The sequence below is a fragment of the Pecten maximus genome, chromosome 13 (genome assembly GCF_902652985.1).
Source record: "Pecten maximus chromosome 13, xPecMax1.1, whole genome shotgun sequence".
Taxonomy (NCBI): Eukaryota; Metazoa; Mollusca; class Bivalvia; order Pectinida; family Pectinidae; genus Pecten; species Pecten maximus.
In genome coordinates this window covers 15,387,960-15,400,908 of record NC_047027.1, presented here as the reverse complement: position 1 = coordinate 15,400,908, position 12,949 = coordinate 15,387,960, and the positions used below count along the sequence as shown (strand labels likewise).

General features: G+C 31.8%; 1 protein-coding gene across 1 annotated transcript in view; it reads left to right on the top strand.

Moving 5' to 3' along the window:
* The window catches only part of LOC117340481 (cell adhesion molecule-related/down-regulated by oncogenes-like), a 177,897-nt gene that overhangs the window by 1,190 nt on the left and 163,758 nt on the right, over window positions 1-12,949 (top strand). The window lies entirely within an intron of this gene.

Genomic DNA, 12,949 nt, shown 5'->3' with positions numbered 1-12,949 from the left:
ATTAAGAGCATGATTATGGAGCTGAAACATGGACCATATATGTAGTAATATATAAAATAAGTGTAGTAGATCAGTTATATAATAACCCCCCCCCACCCCCAACACAAACAAAGTTGAGTTGTACAGAATACACTTGGGAGTGTGTTACTTTAGCCTTTTTTGCAGTGTTAAATATACCCTACTGATCAATATCCAAAATCTCCAATACATTTTCATTTAAATATTGATTGGAACATGATATCTTTGCCGACTCGAGACAGATTGGATGGGGCAGGCTCTGGGATACATATACACCAAAACACTTTAGGATAGGATAAACTTGTAACAATATTTATGTAATACTTGTGAGTACACACGCCTGGATGTGTTTGGGATGTCAGGAACTGATATTAATATACCCTGGGAGTGGTTGAATTAAAGGAGTATACTTGATGAAGTTCTGGAGTAGCTCTTACCCTAACTTATACTCGGCAATGAGATCTGGATAACTCTGACCCTGACTTATACTCGGCAATGAGATCTGGATAACTCTGACCCTGACTTATACTCGGCAATAAGATCTGGATAACTCTGACCCTGACTTATACTCGGCAATGAGATCTGGATAACTCTTACCCTAACTTATACTCGGCAATGAGATCTGGATAACTCTTACCCTAACTTATACTTGTTAATGAGATCTGGATAGCTCTGACCCAAAGTTATACTCGGCAAGATCTCTAGATAGCTCTGATTATACTCAGTAAAGAGCTCTGGATAGCTCTGATTATACTCAGTAAAGAGATATAGATGACTCTGATTATACTCAGTAAAGAGATCTGGATAACTGTGATTATACTCAGTAAAGAGCTCTCGATAGCTCTGATTATACTCGGTAAAGAGATCTGGATAATTGTGATTATACTCAGTAAAGAGCTCTGGATAGCTCTGATTATACTCGGTATAGAGATCTGGATAGCTCTGATTATACTCAGTAAAGAGATCTGGATAGCTCTGATTATACTCAGTAAGGAGATCTAGATAGCTCTGATTATACTCAGTAAAGAGATCTGGATAGCTCTGATTATACTCAGTAAAGAGATCTAGATAGCTCTGATTATACTCAGTAAAGAGATCTGGATAGCTCTGATTATATTCAGTAAAGAGCTCTCGATAGCTCTGATTATACTCAGTAAAGAGATCTAGATAGCTCTGATTATACTCAGTAAAGAGCTCTGGATAACTCTGATTATACTCAGTAAAGAGCTCTGGATAGCTCTGATTATGCTCGGTAAAGAGATCTAGATAGCTCTGATTATACTCAGTAAAGAGCTCTGGATAGCTCTGATTATACTCAGTAAAGAGATCTAGATAGCTCTGATTATACTCAGTAAAGAGATCTGGATAGCTCTGATTATACTCAGTAAAGAGATCTAGATAGCTCTGATTATACTCAGTAACAAGCTCTCGATAGCTCTGATTATACTCAGTAAAGAGCTCTGGATAGCTCTGATTATACTCAGTAAAGAGATCTCGATAGCTCTGATTATACTCAGTAAAGGGATCTAGATAGCTCTGGTTATACTCGGTAAAGGGATCTAGATAGCTCTGATTATACTCAGTAAAGGGATCTAGATAGCTCTGATTATACTCAGTAAAGGGATCTAGATAGCTCTGATTATACTCAGTAAGGAGATCTAGATAGCTCTGATTATACTCAGTAAAGGGATCTAGATAGCTCTGATTATACTCAGTAAAGAGCTCTGGATAACTGTGATTATACTCAGTAAGGAGCTCTGGATAACTGTGATTATACTCAGTAAGGAGCTCTAGATGACTCTGATTATACTCAGTAAAGGGATCTAGATAGCTCTGATTATACTCAGTAAAGGGATCTAGATAGCTCTGATTATACTCAGTAAAGGGATCTAGATAGCTCTGATTATACTCAGTAAGGAGATCTAGATAGCTCTGATTATACTCAGTAAAGGGATCTAGATAGCTCTGATTATACTCAGTAAAGAGATCTAGATAGTTCTGATTATACTCAGTAAGGAGATCTAGATAGCTCTGATTATACTCAGTAAAGAGCTCTGGATAACTGTGATTATACTCAGTAAGGAGCTCTGGATAACTGTGATTATACTCAGTAAAGAGATCTAGATAGCTCTGATTATACTCAGTAAAGGGATCTAGATGACTCTGATTATACTCAGTAAGGAGCTCTAGATGACTCTGATTATACTCAGTAAAGGGATCTAGATAGCTCTGATTATACTCAGTAAAGGGATCTAGATAGCTCTGATTATACTCAGTAAAGGGATCTAGATAGCTCTGATTATACTCAGTAAGGAGATCTAGATAGCTCTGATTATACTCAGTAAAGGGATCTAGATAGCTCTGATTATACTCAGTAAAGAGATCTAGATAGTTCTGATTATACTCAGTAAGGAGATCTAGATAGCTCTGATTATACTCAGTAAAGAGCTCTGGATAACTGTGATTATACTCAGTAAGGAGCTCTAGATGACTCTGATTATACTCAGTAAAGGGATCTAGATAGCTCTGATTATACTCAGTAAAGAGATCTAGATAGCTCTGATTATACTCAGTAAAGGGATCTAGATAGCTCTGATTATACTCAGTAAAGAGATCTAGATAGTTCTGATTATACTCAGTAAAGGGATCTAGATAGCTCTGATTATACTCAGTAAAGAGATCTCGATAGTTCTGATTATACTCAGTAAAGGGATCTAGATAGCTCTGATTATACTCAGTAAGGAGATCTAGATAGCTCTGATTATACTCAGTAAAGGGATCTAGATAGCTCTGATTATACTCGGTAAAGAACTCTAGATAGCTCTGATCCAAGTCAATACCAAAAGATATGTTAGATTATACTTACTGAACTGAATCGGTCGTCTTCAATCCTAAGTTATTTATACTAAAGAGCTCTGGATAGCTCTGATCCGACGCTATGAGATGTGATAGATTATGCTTGGTGAAGTTGCTATCCTGAATTATACTCGATAATGAGTTGGATACTTCTGATCCAGGCTAGGCTGTGAGATGTGATATTTCAGAGACAGGGTATACTTAGTGATGGAGCTATCCTAATTAAGTTAATCTCCGATCCTAGTTTATACTAGGTTAAGGGCTGGATAAATCCAATTATCTCCGATCCTCGTTTATACTAGGTTAAGGGCCGGATACTTCGAATTCTAGGTTCTGATACTCTGTAAATATTGGAATATGTCCGATCCAAGTTTATACATGCTAAACAGCTGGATAACCCAGATCCTAGTTTATACTCAGTAAAGAGCTGGATAACTCGGATCCCAGATTTTATTTTCTGTAAAACGTCAGATACCTTTGATTCTAGGTTACATTCTGATACTTGCGATCCTTGTTTTTACTCGATAAAGAGCCGGATACTTGGGATCTGCTGGCCTGACCCGTGACAGAGGCTACTTACCACCTCACTTGAATGAGCGGTGCTATTGCCCTTCAATTTCATTCTGCTCTGTCACCTCTCTGAGTGATATACACAAAAGGAAAACATTTTGTGCTTCAATCCCGATATCATTGTATTATTCAATTTCATACAAACCTGCTCCATACCTTGTTGTTCAGGAATAGAGAATAACTTTATCTTTTTAATTCTAAAGTTATTTTGAAAAAAAAAATAATAATTATTTTATTCTGACAGGAATCTATAAAAACATTCTCTTTCTTTTGAACTTAGAAGTTTGAAGATAAAACAATTGTTATTTTTCTGACAGGAATATGGTCTGAATTTTTTCTTTTTCTTTTTAATTCAAAGCTCTTTGAACAAAAACCTGTTATTCTTAAATTTTTATCAAGATATCACTTTCCTTGTCTCTCTTAAAATTGACAAACAAAGCAACTTTTATATATTGCAAGGTTTTAGTTAATAAATAAAAGTATCTTTGTAATAAAAAAAAATCTTGTCAATACAAATTTAGGTTTATAACTTCGATAAAAACCTATAAATTAATTTCCTTGACATTTCAGTGATTTCCACATCAGTTGACTTTTGAAAATATTGTTTTTTGTGATTCTTTGAAGTTTCTGATATTTTGTTTAAGGTCTGATTATTTTGGGGTTACAAAGTTATTGATCATTGGTTTAGATATAAACTAAATTAAGTTTCTTAGAGTTTTGTAATATTTCCTACTTTGATATGAAAACTAAACACAATTCTGGAAGAATGTAACTCAGCATTATTGCTGTCTAAATCCACACATAAATAAAATTCTTCAAACTTTTATAACAATTGTTGTAAACATATAGCCGTTATTAATTTATATGCAAAAACGATTGATCAAGGAATATACAATAAAATAAAAATAGAACTGATCAAATTAGGATGTTTTGGTACAATGATTAAACTAACAATACAAGGATCTGGACTTTGAGTGATTTCAGTGAAAATAAACCAACAAATAAAAAAAAAACATGTCACAATTAATTAAATTTACAAATCAACATAATTTAAAATCGGCTGTATTTCCGGTAGTGTTCCCTGGTATATAAACACATATCAAATTAATATGTTATGTCTATAGTCAGAAAATTTCAAAATCATTTAAAATTTGCTCAAATATACTTTTAATGCTTTGGAAATAGGTCAATATCTGAAATGGACTATAAACGTAATGAAAGGGATGTAAACATAATGATAGAATTATTTTGATATATTATTGAGATACAAACATTCATCCTCATTAAAATATTAGTATTTTATGCTGAATTTAACATATAATTAATATTCTAACCTTAATGAAAATTTAAAAAATTATATTTTTGGTTAATATTCATAATCTTCAGAAAACAAAATAAGAAATGGTAAAATTTAAATAGAAAAGTAATGTGTCTGGTATTTGTAAATAAGTTGTGATTTAAAGGCACGCTATCACATTGATGTTACAATGTCACAAACAGGTGTTGGCGTGACTGATAACGAATCATCCTAATAGCCGGATCAATTAATTATTCAACTGACTTGCCGCTAATGAAACTGTGTTGTCATTTGTACTATATTTATAGATTCCACTGATATTTATGGGATCTTTTCCAGTCAGAATATCAAGGACAAATCAAAATTATTCATATATCAGTTGTAGTCTATGTTAGATAAGTATGAAAGGAATACACAATAATTGAAATACAATAAAACGCTACTATTTTTTTCTGCATAAATGTTTAGTTTGGCAAATTATTTTCTGTTTAAATGTTTATTTTTTCAAATTAAATACCTAAATGTTTTGTTTATTAAACGCAAGAAATTGTGTTTATGTATGTTTCTTTATATCGAAATGAGTTCTGTTTGTTGTTGAGAGTAAATGATATAAACTTAGGGACTTATTATGTTGAAGTATGTGTTCTGAACATGTCTAATTTATAAAGTAAGCAGCAGATCTCATTGAAAGCCGGGGATGTCGTCGAATACTGGCATCAATATCTTTTTTGGCTCAGAATGAAATAAAAACAGCTCTTTAAAAATCGTGGTACAACATCATACAGCTGCCATGTCTCAACACACCGGAACCACAACTGCACAAAATGGACGCCAGTGGCAACTGATTGACAGAGTTTTACAAGTTTTCTGTGCTGACGGTGTTGTGGTTTAAAATCTCACAAGAGTAATTGAAAAATTGACTGATTATTTTTGCAGTGTCAAATTGCATTTTTTACTGGAATATATGTTAAAATAGTTCTGCAGAAATATGAGAAATTGAGAACGTTTAAATCTTTTTTCAACTTTAACCAAAAATAAGGTGTTTAACTCTTCAGTCTTTTGATTTCAAAGTTTGGGCGATAAAAACTAAAAATATCAGCTAAGTTTCACAGCTGTGAATGTGTGGTAAGATTCGGAGAGTTTTGATGTATATATATAAAAACTGCAAAAAAAACCTTGACAGTATGTAAGTGATATTTGAGCAATTCCTTCTCACAGATTTAAATGTTCATGACATATACTCCTTTTGTATTTAATTATCATTTCTAAAAGATATTCAGTACTATTTTTTCTTTCTTATTTCATTGTTCATCAAATGTCAGGAAAAGTTGTCATAATAAGAACTGGATCCAAAATTAAAATAAAATCAACAGATGTTTATTTAATGAAACACAATGCCTATATTTCCAGGGTTGCGACATGTTTTTGTTAATAATATTCCTATATTTACAAATGTATATTGAGTTGGTAGATATAAAGCACTAAAATTTTAAGGCCAAAAAAAATATTCTTGGTGAATCTCTATGAAATATACTGTAGGGGCCGCGGTTGTTGAGTGGTTAAGGTGTCCCGACACTTTATCAATAGCCCTCTACCTCTGGGTTGCGAGTTCAAAACCTACGTGGGGCAGTTGCCTGGTACAGAGTGTAGGCCGGTGGTTTTTCTCCGGGTACTCCAGCTTTCCTCCACCTCCAAAACCAGGCATGTCTTAAATGACCCTGGCTATTAATAGGACATTGAACAAAATAAACCAAAATCATACGGTAAGTTATTTAATGATAATTGAAAATTTAACATATTTAGTTCCAATTAAGTTACGATTATTGTGAAATACTACTAAATATAAATGCCTAGTAATTAACACATTTCAATGAAATAGAATAATTTGCTGCAGAAAAGAGTAAGTTAAAAAAACATAATTTAAAATTCCATATTATACAGTATTTGTACCATAACTGTACATTTATATTTTTCAGCAATATTTTCTGTATTTCATTGAGTTTTCTGTAGTTTTGATAATGTTAATTTAGACTAATTGTACCTTTTATGAATTATTGTAAGTTTTATTAAAAATAAATCCCTCCTAATATGAACCTAGAATGTCCTTGACCTTGTGTGACTTTGACAAATACCTGTTTGTCAGAATTTGCATCATTCTGACGGATGGAAGTTTGGTGAACTTTGACATTTAATTCAAAGAGACAGTCTAAGCTAAAATGAACCTATGTTTCTGTCAGAAGAAAGTTATTACAAAATACAGACTAGTTTGTTTTTAATTGACTGGTGAATTAATTACTTCAGGTTTTGTTGTTGATTAAAAGATGTACATATTATGTATTTAGCATAATTCTTTCATCTCAAAATATTGTTTGTAAAAGATGATTAAGATTTGATGAATGCTTGGCAATATTTTCTTTTCTTAAGAATCTCTATCCTATCAGAATACCAGTTCAGTGGTTGTTGTAGACATGAATCACTCATGTATGTGTTATGTTTTGTTTGTTATGTACTTACTTTGTCTCCTAACTGTACTCTGTAGTTAGGAATGTGACAATAAGAAATAAGATTTGAGTTAAAATATAACAGATTTAAATAAAAATTAAGGTGAAAACTAGATAGGCCTTTGTTTCAAATGATTATTTCTTTCTCACATTCAAAAGACCAATTTCCAAGTATTGATAAAAGAAGTAATTAGACAAGACTAAAATTATTAAGGGGAGATAATTAAAACAGACCAAAGGCATTATGGAAAAGGTAGCATATATCCTTAACTGTAACAGATCACACGAATACTATGATATATTTTAATTTCTATCTAGGTGATAAAAGTTTGTATTAAATGAACAATAGTTTACATTGTTATGGATGATAATCAAAGTGGAAGAGTTAGCGGTACATGTTAGCTGTACATGATTGATGTGTCGACTGGAATATACAGGGATAATGCTCCCCTGTTGAATTTAAAACTAAAAATTATTACCAATATTATTTCATGGATGAATTATAGGCTCAAAAACAAAAGTCATCCATTGAATAAAGTGGCAAAAAGTTAGACATTAATCATTGTGAGACTTAGGAAAATTAACTAAAAATAGTCAGACATTAAAATGGCAAGAGTTCGACTTTCAATGGATGATTAACAGTTGTATTGCAAACAGGCAGACACTATAATGGCAATGACTGGAGGTAGAGGAAGAGGAAAAGAAGTTAACAGTAAAATAACACGATCGGCATGTATTTCAACAGCAAGAGTTAGGCAATGAAATGACCAGAGGTAGAGGTAAAATTACAACAGTTAGGCATTAAAAGGATGAAAGAAAGAAACTTTGAAATGACAGCTCGAGTAAGTATCAAATTGACCACAGTTAGGCATGTGTAGACCTAAAGTAATGGTTCAAGTTCGGGGCTAGGTATTGTTTGAGAGTATAGGCAAATGTTTGTAATATTTACAGGGGTGATCATTAGAAGTACAGCTTTGGTTCATGATCAAATTAATTCAACAGTGATTCTCACACCCTGGGTGGCCCTTATCTATAATATTAATAAATTCAAAACATAATTTTTCATCTGACATTGTGTATTGTCCCAGCTGTTTCTGACATCATATATAGTTGGATATTGTTGCATTCTAGACGCTGTCTCTTTCTCGGGGACCTGTGTATCGGGTCAATACTATGCAATAAATCTTTGTAACTTCATAAACCTCGCAACAAAATGTACACATACTGTTTAAAGATGCCCGTGAGTAAAACAACACCAATATATATAAGATGTTTTATATAATAAAGGTTTTGTTCAAAACCGGTCGTAGATGACTACCGGAATATCTAAGCGGAAGGTGGCAGAATATTAACACACAAAGATTCGTGTTGAATGCATGGTAAGTGGAACATTATACAGAGGTATGGTAATGAAACCGGTAAACAGCTTTATGACATAACCCTCTCACACTTTATGTTTTTACATGCTGTCGTAAAAGTCTGAATAACATGCTGGGATGTTTAGTGCCTGTACTGTTTAAAGTGACAGAACTGGCAATGTAAATGTTATGCTTGCATTTCCAGTGGTTTCAAATTTTTAAAGTGTTATGAAAGTTTGAATCAGAACTGTTGTTTTATTTGTGGAAATTGTGAAACCCTCTATAGAAATTATGTTATTTTTCATACAGACTTTAGTGTTATCTATATTTTTCAAAGTATCTTTTTTTTTTGCGATTTCATTTTAATCTTGAAAAAAATAAAACCTTTTAAAATATTAAATGTGCATGGATTTTTGCTATAGTTGTGTTTTTTAATCTTTAAAAAAAGAGAATATAAAAATTGATAGATCAGGATTTCAAAATAAATACTGCATATCCATGTGTAAAATTGATGAAACATTGTACTACAAGCATAGATGGTATATCAATTCTGTCTTTTAAGATTAAACAATATTAAAGATTGTGTAATTTCTAATAACCTATCATGTAGAGAGACTCAATATTCAAAGTGGAAACGTTTCCAATTCATTTAGGATACTGTACCATCTTTTAATTAAAATATCACTTCACAGGTGTTTTATCATGATGATCTTTACTTAGGGTTTGGGGGCTAATTGGTACAATTAAAGAAATTCTCACAAATTCACGGTAAATGTGATTAGGTATGACTCCGTATGTCTCGAGTACTAGTTATTCCTGGATCTTGGTTGGTGTGAATTACCTATTGTGCTATTACCATCCAGGGTAAATGAGCCGTGAGTTAAGTGCTAACGACTTTGACCGGCAGAGATAAAGGGTGATAACTCTACCCAAAACCAGATTTTTTTTTTCAAACATCATTTATAGTAACTGTCAAATTTCTGATGTTACAATTTCTATAGTGACACCACATCCATTGATGCTTTTAAAATATTTGATCTTTTTTATTCAAACATTTCACAGAATTTTATATAAAAGCTAAAATTACTTTAAAATGTATTTCTATAAACACTATTTTTCAATTTTGACAGATCAACAAAAAGTGTTTTTGATGTATCAGACTTTGATGACATCTACAGTAGATTAGACATCTTGATAATGTTATGGGTCATTTAGGTGTTGTGTACTGATGGAAAGTCATGTGATAACATGTGTTCCTTAATATAAAGATCCAATGTGCATATAAACATGAACTCCTAAACACAAAGATCCAAACGGTTTCTATAACACACTTGATAAAAAAAACATTTAAGATATTTTTAGCTACTGAAGTTTGATTTTAATTGAATTTACTTCAAATCAAATCAAAGTGTAGCTGTATTTTTCTCCTATTTTCCCATGGATGCAGAGACCAAAAATGCTTGTTCTAATTTTAGATTTTAGTTTATCAAGTAAAGTAACAAACTGGGAAAGGTTAATTGTTTATTAAATGAAATAAATTTTCTAGGAATTTCCTTTAGATTTAAAAATGTGATCTATCAAGTTGCAAATTGAATCACTGTTATATAAGAGGCTCGACAGAAAAACAAAATGGCTTCTTACCAAACGTCATGTAATTCTGTACCAGATTCATAGATACTGAATTATACATTATGTTGGAAAGAAAAGATCACTTAGCTAAAATCTAAATATAATGTGGTTGTATCTTAATTTGCTGTTTGTAGGATTAGAGAAATTTAAGGTTTGAATAGCCTTTACACTTTCCATTGCATTTTTTTTTCCCTAGCTAAATAAAATAAAATTATGACAGAATTGTAGGTTGTCTCAGTATACCTATCTATAATTTTTAAAGTTAAAACTTTATTAATTACTTATTTGATTAAAACTGGAGTAGAATGTTTGGACATTCCACTAAATCAGTAAATCAGATATGATATCATTTCTTAATAAACGTGGTTATGATATGAAAATATAAAAATCTGATATTATAAATTGTATACATGGGAATATTCTCTGTCAGACTATGAAGGATGATATACAGGAATTGCCCTATGGAAATCCTGTACAGGGTTATATTACAGGCTGTGTTCGGGACAACATCAAACAGAAAGACGAGTCTTCCTTCCCAGCAGGCACCAGATATGTTTTCTGTCATATTTATTTCATTTCTAAGCACTTTTAAATGTAGACGAAAACTAAGGGGTAGCTATCAGGTCAGAAAATACTGCAAAGTATTGTTAGATTAAAATAACACTAAAAAGTTCAAATATTTACTTTTTTTATTTATATTTTGATTTTTCACAAGTTTGAAGTAACAAAGAAATGTTTAGATTTTTATTCTATTTTTTTTTATCTTGAAATATTGTTTTCTCAAGGCACATGTACATTTCTTAGACTGGCTACCAGCCACTAGGTTTTCATATAGAATTAATAATCTGTATTATTTAGTGTTATAGATTATCTGCCCATAGTTTTAAACTTAGAATAAGACATATTAGTCAAGAGAACAATTGAAAAAGTCAGTTTAGAATGTTGATGGTGCCACTAGAATCTAGTATGAGTGGTTTTTGATTAATTGTTGGTTTTTGAGTCTTAGAGTTTGGGAGAAGAATAGTGGAAAATGTACAATGTAGCTTGACAGCTGACTCGTTTCTAAGGAGAAACATTTAATTACAAATTTAGGGAGGAGTCTGATCATGTTACATATTGACAGTAAAGGGACATCACTCTGGACTCTCCTCTCTGATTGACCATTCAAAATAAATCATGCAGAAAAAGATTAAGATTTATGGCATGTGTTTAAGTTGACACGATAGCTATTATCTCTGGGTAAAGACAGACCTGGACACTATACTTGTGTACTGCGTACTGTTAGGATAGCTCAGGTTTTATTGAATTTGACCAGTTCTTTGTTATCAGGGTCATTGTGGGGGGGGGAGGTGGGGGGAGAGGGAATGTTAATATGAAAAGCAGCAGTAACTATAACCATTGTAACTATACTGTCAGTCTGCTGTCAAATAACTAGACTCGGAAAAATCACAAGAAGTAAATAAGAATATTTCACTGATGCTTTAAAAAATGTATACAATATATAAATATTACAATTACTGTTCCTTGAGAATCAGTTTGTTTTTGCAGTGATAGAAATATCCAAGTATTAGGTATTGATATTGTAACAAAAGGTTTATAATATAATGATACTGTACAAATATTCAGCAAAAATTTCCACCTCGGATATTATTAATCAACATTAAACAATTTAGCTGTTTAGTTTGTGTTAAAATACTGTTTCATTTGACTTGTAGAAAAAGCAACATGATATAAATAACATAAATATTGTCATGTCATATTGCATAGTGTTAAAGATATCTCACTTTTAAATAAGGTGTTGAAATTGTCTCCCTTGATAACAGGTGTACAAATTATCTCCCTTGTTAAAAAAAAATGTCTGAAAGTTATCTCCCTTGTTAAAAGGGTTTGAAATTATCTCCCATTAAAAAGATGTTCTTTTTATAAATGTTTTTTAAGATAATCCTCCCTATTAAGGAGAGATACTCCTGATTTTGGAGCCTTAAATTACCCACAAACATCTTTAAAACTTCATTATTTTAAACATCCAATTAGTCTAGAAGAAAAAGCAGTTTTAGGTTTTTATTTTAAGATTTTGATATGTGATTGATCAAGAATAGGTCTATAAATGCAGTCTAAAACTTGAAATAATTCCACCTTGGAAATTTCAATAAGTTGGCAAGCATATGGTTTGAATTAATGACGTTTATTTTGTAATTCATTGTCTTCATGGAAGACTGATGAGCATAAAATAAATTCATGGGAGATGCACATTTCACTCAATTTAGTTTTTAATAACTATACGGTGTCTGATTAAATGGTAATGAATGAGAAAATTTCATTGTTTCCTGAATTTGTAATTTAGCCTACTGAGGTGCACACATTGTATGGTAATTAGTGTAAAGGTAGAATCATTTCTGTGCATGTTATTATCCCTAGCTGATAGGTAATTTGTAGATCTGTAGTAATAAACTCAGAGAATGACCTATTCCAAATGGCCCTAATAACACCCAGGGACCAAACTAGGTTATGGGGGAAAACTGCCCTTTTTCAGAAAGGTGAAATGATTGTAGATGTTTAGGGGGAACTTGACTACAGTCATTGAGTCAAAATTTGTGTTCTTTTTTTTTTAAAGAAAAGTACAGCAAACAAACAATTGTCTTATAAATTTTAGTAAAACATGGTTTATGAGCTAAAATGTTTAATTTTGTGATAATTAGATAAGATATATAGAGGATATC